The sequence below is a fragment of the Zingiber officinale genome, chromosome 8A, assembly GCF_018446385.1.
Source record: "Zingiber officinale cultivar Zhangliang chromosome 8A, Zo_v1.1, whole genome shotgun sequence".
Classification (NCBI taxonomy): Eukaryota; Viridiplantae; Streptophyta; class Magnoliopsida; order Zingiberales; family Zingiberaceae; genus Zingiber; species Zingiber officinale.
The window spans coordinates 62,264,151-62,270,090 of NC_056000.1; the positions used below are offsets into that span (position 1 = coordinate 62,264,151).

Genomic DNA, 5,940 nt, shown 5'->3' on the forward strand with positions numbered 1-5,940 from the left:
TATTTATGTTCGTTCAATATACACAAGATTAATTAAACAAATAAGTTTGAACAACTTGTTAAACTAAAAAATAAGCTTGAACACATATGTGTTCAGCTCGTTAACGTTCATGAACAACGTTCGTGAACAATGTTCGTGAACAACGTTCACAAATTATATTTATTAATAAAACTCTTATCAATATGTTAAATAAATAATAAAATAAAATAAATAAATAAATTTGAATTATTAAACTCAATAATCAATCAAACAACTAAAAATTTTAAATAATTAAACAAATTTGAATTGGGAGCTCGATAACATATAAATGAACCAAACTCAAATCAAACTTGAGAGTTCAATAATATCTAAACGAACCAAACTAACGGCAAGGTTCAAGCAAGCTTAAGCTTACAAAAAAATGAATCGAGCTAAGCTTGAACAATTAGTTTAAAGACTTGATTCATTTTAAGCTTAGCTCGTCCAGATTCAATTATCTTATCAAATAAGTTTAAACATCCACAACTCGACTCGTTTACCGCCTTGGCCGCTAGTTTAAAATGATTGGTAATTTGGTATGACAGTATGCCCTTTTTGATAAATTCCGCACTAGCATAACGTAATTTATGTTTTATTTTAATTCATTGCGTGGGGACCGCCCGTCTCTTCTGTTTTCCCCCTCTTCATCTTTCCTCGTCTTGTTGATTTTTTCATTGATCTCGCTACTTCACACCTCCAAATCTCTCGTCTCGTTCTTCCAATCGAACCGAGCGTGTGTGGAATCTCCTTATGCTGCAAGGATCAGCCTGAGAAATCCTTTCTTGATGCGCTCAATTGTTGATGGTTTGTGTTATTGGCTTCCTATTTTTTGTTTTTTTAGCGTGTAGTTTGTTTCGGATTCTGAGTCGACGAGGCATTGTTTTGATCGGTTTTATGGAGGTCGGTGTTTTCTTCAGTCGCACAAAGCAATGCCTGTTGCAAAAATCGTTTCTCCCCCTTTTTGATAAAGCTACTATGCTGTGTCCGCATCTATTTGCGTCCTGTTTCGCCCAACGAATCTTTACTAATTTTTTTGGTTTTGTCTGCTTCTGTTGATCTGTAATCCGTCACTTGATGGTTGCTTCTTATTGTATAAATACATGAATCATTCAAGAAAAAGTTTTTCCTGTTATCTCTTTATTATTAGTAGTATCATTATTATTCTATTAATGATTTACAAAAAAATTGATTTTTCTTTCCTGCTGATCTGAATTTTCTTTTTTATTGTCAGATAATTAAGTAAATATTTTGTTTAACTCTCGCATTCGGTGGGCAAGATAATGATGAATTTGGTCGTCTATACTAATAAAAGTTTCTTGCCATTGGATTGGGAAAAAAAAACCCATGAATTATAGCCTTTTCCGTATTTATCTTTCCTTATATCTCTCTTTTCTTGACCGATCTATGATTGATTGCATAACTGTAGAATCTAACATAGTTGAATTAATGTCTTTTTTTTCCCAAGTATATTCACTGTGTTGGATTTATAATTTTTTCTTGTTCACATTTGCAGGTCAATTGCCCCAGTTTATAAGAGCTGGGAGAAATCTTCTTATAAATGGAACTAACTTGTAGTTTCGGGGGATTTATTTGCTCGAACATTTTCTTGGTAGTAGTGCTGGGAGAGCTGTTGCACACTGGTCCTGTTTGACATTTGTTAATTATGGATTGCTTCTCATTGTGGTTGCTCTTAGTATGCGGGACATGTTCTGGGTGATATATAGTCACTCATCTCATGCCAATAAGGGCTATTTTGGTTGCATAGGAAAGCATGTGCATCTTGATACGTACCTATGTGCTGGTCAAATTCTTCTCAGAGATGATAAAGAGCTTCTTATTCTAACTCCTCTGGAAGTTCAGTGATTTATTCTTGTTTGTCTGTGAAGAAAAAAAATGGAGAAGTAAGTAAATCATAGTTGCATTTCTTGAACCTATTTCTTATCTCGGTGAGGCTGATACTGCTACTTGTGTCATTTACATCATAGGTATAAGTTCATAAATGAGATTGGAGATGGAACTTGTGGGAATGTTTATAAAGCACTCAACATTGAGAACAATGAAATAGTAAGTGTTGAACTGCAGTTTTGTTTGAACTTTTATGAAGTACTTTTATGGATGTAATACTGGTACTGCATTTAAAGTTTGAAAGATTGTATGGTAATTTCAAAAACATATGCATGAACATGATATGCCAAACAGTGCCACCTCTTATTTTCAAACTGTTGTGTAATTTTCATTGGTGTAAGTTTTTTTTTTGAGGAAATAAAGGCTTTTGATACATAATCAAGGTGCAAACATACAAGAAACTGCAGAAAACTTGCTGTGGTCAATTGAGTCATCACATGATTTTCCAGCTATTTTATGTTGTCTACTTAGGTCTTATAGACATACTGAGTCTTCTGTTAGGCAATAGCTCTGGTTTAATCAATACTTTTGTGCTGATTTCAGTATGTTGCTTTCTACATAGGCAAAATTCTTATTTATTATATCTTTTATCAGGCCTTCACTTACAGCTTATATACTAGAAGAACAAGATATTCCATTTTTATATAATATGTTTATAGTAAGGTGATGTGAGCTAGTGCCTGTGGCATCTGTTTCTATGCTGATCTACAAATTAGAGAACCCCTTTAATCTAATGAGCAAACTCTCAAGACCTCCGAAATGTCTCTCTTTTCCATTATGCCCATATTTTACAAGCATGTTAGATCGCTACATTCTCTGTTTAATATCTTGGAGATCCATTGTAAAGTTTTAGGTCTTTGGAAGTTGTCTTGAATCCCTTATATCAATTAACATCTATTTTTGTTTCTCAATTAATTTTTTGGTCTGGTTTAGGATCTAATTATTACATATAGTAAAGGGTGGTTGAAATTTTTGTGGTAAACAAAGCTATGAACTAATGTCAGGTTGCTATCAAGAAAATGAAAGAAAGTTCTACTTTTGGGAGGATGGCACGACAAAGTATTCTGCTTTTGACAGTCTCTTCGTAAGTTGAACCACCCCAACATTGTGAAGGAGATTGTTGGACAAAATCATGAGTTTTTCTTCATTTTTGAACATATGGTGAGTAATACCTTTCACCTGAAGTAGGAATAACATTTGTTTTTTTCTCACACACAGGCTGGATATTGCAATTGTTGATTTAGGAGGGTAAAATAAATGAACATTGTTTACTTTCGAAATTAATTTATTTTTTCATATCTTGAGTCCACTTTATTTGATTCCAAGTAGCGACCACTTTTTTTTATTTTTATTATGAGAAAATTAGGGCACTCCATACCATACAGATCTATAAGTTTAAAGCACATATACTTGGTTGCAGAGCGTCTCAATGATTCTTGATGTCCTAAGCGGAAAATAAATTTAAGGTCCTTCACATTTTTTTTTAACTAAATATTAAAAATATTGTTAAAGATATTTAATTTTATCATTGAAATTTAAAAAATAATAATTTCATACCTGGTAAAAGATTATTTATACAATTAGAAGCTTGTTGACCTAGCAATAACTTTATTTTAGTCAAATCTCACTTCTTTATGAGCAAAATTTTAAAAATAAAAATAATTTTATATTAAGCTTTCAAGTATAATTTATTTAAAAATAATATATTTTTTTAATAAACATTTTTAATTAAATAAATAAATTTAAATTTTGTCAATAAATATTAAAAATACCAATTAATTTGGCAATAAATAATAGATTATTGTAATACTATTAATATATAGTTTAATCTATTGCATACAATAGATTCTACTTTGAAATCTCGTATCAATGGGAGTTGAATTAAGCTGTATTTTTATTAATTCTAACTGTATAATAATCGTGGAGAAGAAATAACACAATAATAATGATATAAAAATAATAACGAAAAATAGAAAGAGAAAAAAAATAAAATTAAAAGTATTTTTATAAAAAAATATCAATTACTAATAATTATAATGAATAAATATTTTTAATTTATTAACCAAATTTAATTTTGCTTAGTAAATTAATTTTTTATTAATAAAAAATTTAAAAATATGGATAAAATTTTAATGATAATAAAAAAAACAACAACCAAATTTAACATTAACAATAAAAAATTAAAATTATCAATAGATGAGTAAAAGAATAAAAAAAAATCAAATTTGACTTTAATTTATAAAATATTAAAAACTATTGGTCAAATCTAAAAACTTAAAAATTATTGATCAAATTTAATTTGGCTAATAAAAAATTAAAATTATTGATGAAAATAAATGTGATCTAAAACTTATTTTAACTATAATTTTAAATACTTAATATCTAAATTCATATATTTCTAAACTAATATATATATATATATATATATATATATATATATATATATATATATATATATATATATATATATATATATATATATATATGATAGGTATTAATAGCGTGCTTGCACATATTAATATTAAGTGTTAACAGCATATTTGTTTTCCTTGTAAAAAAATATTCCATTTATTCTCTCTCTCCTTCCGCTTTCTTTTCAAAACATCAGAAAATGAAATTTCCCAATTTCAAAATTTTCATTGCCGCTCTCTCTTGCTCTCACCTCTTCCTTCACCGCCGTCTTCCGTCGCAGCTAACTGAAGCTCCCCAAACTATGCGTCGAACAAAAAGGCCTACAGCCTGTGTAAAAGCCCCCTTTCTCCATTTTTGATCGTAAACCTTTCCCCTCCATGGTCTGTTATTCAGCTCTGTACTTTTTTTTTTTGCACCATATATATATCCTACCAAGTACAAGCCTAGCTACTATGCTATCAGTTTGCTTATATAATTTACAAGGAACTTGTCAAACATCAATTCCATCTGCATTTCATAACCAATGGTAATTCGATTCATTGTAAGGTATATTTTCCGACCATGATCCTAAAGGAATATTAGAAGAAAGGAAGGATTTATGCTACAACGTACAAGGCCGACGCCTGCTACAAATACATGTAGCCACTTGGACAGTTACCTGCTACAAGTTCTAGCAGCTACTTCGACAGTTAACTGCTACACCTTGGAGTAGCTAACTGTCCATGTAACAGCTAATTGTTACATGAGGCCCTAGCTGCTTTTGCTTATATACTTTGTAGGGAACTTGTCAAACATAAATTCCACCATTTCATACCCAATGCTAATTCGTTTCATTTTAATTTGTTATTCCTCTTCGTGATCTGAACATATATTAGAAGGACTAATGTTACAACGTGCAAGGACGACGCCTGCTACAAACGCCTACAGGCTGCAACAACTTGGACAGTTAGTTGCTACACGTTGTAGCAGCTACTTCGATAGTTAACTGCTACATCTTGCAGCAGCCAACTGTCAAAGTAGTTGCTACAATGTATAGCAGCTAACTGTCCAAGTAGCTGCTACAACGTTGTAACAGCTACTTGGTAAGTCGTTTCATTTTAAGTTGTAATTTTCTACTATATACCTTTTATCTGTGAATGTCTTTATTCGATGTCTTAGGTGTTAAACTGTTAATTAATTCCCAGCTAGCTGCTACAATGTTGTAGCAGCTACTCCGAATGATAGCTGCTACAACGTTGTAGCAGCTACTTTGAATGTTAACTGCTACAATACATGTAGCAGCTATCCATCGAGTTAGCTGCTACAACGTTGTAGCAATTACTTGGATTGTTAGATGCTACAACATTGTAGCAGTTACTTGGAATGATAGCTGCTACAACATTGTAGTAGCTAACTCGATGGTTAGCTGTTACAATGCTATAGCAGCTACTTGAATAGTTAATTGCTACAACGATGTAGCAGCTACTTGGAATGATAGTTGCTACAATGCTGTAGCAGCTAACTCGATGGTAATTGGAGATATTTGAAAATTAGCTGAATTTAAATACACAAAATTAAATTCAACTTATATGTCGAAATGACCTGAGCGGATAATCTCAGACTGCT

At 31.2% G+C, this 5,940-nt stretch overlaps 1 long non-coding RNA gene across 1 annotated transcript; it reads left to right on the plus strand.

Annotated features, from left to right (window-relative positions):
- The first annotated feature begins 661 nt into the window (after positions 1-661).
- On the plus strand, positions 662-3,200 carry LOC122011591. Its single transcript, XR_006119980.1, has 4 exons — positions 662-822; positions 1,532-1,919; positions 2,004-2,082; positions 2,928-3,200. It is a non-coding gene; the product is annotated as an uncharacterized LOC122011591 (long non-coding RNA).
- The last annotated feature ends 2,740 nt before the right edge of the window (positions 3,201-5,940 follow it).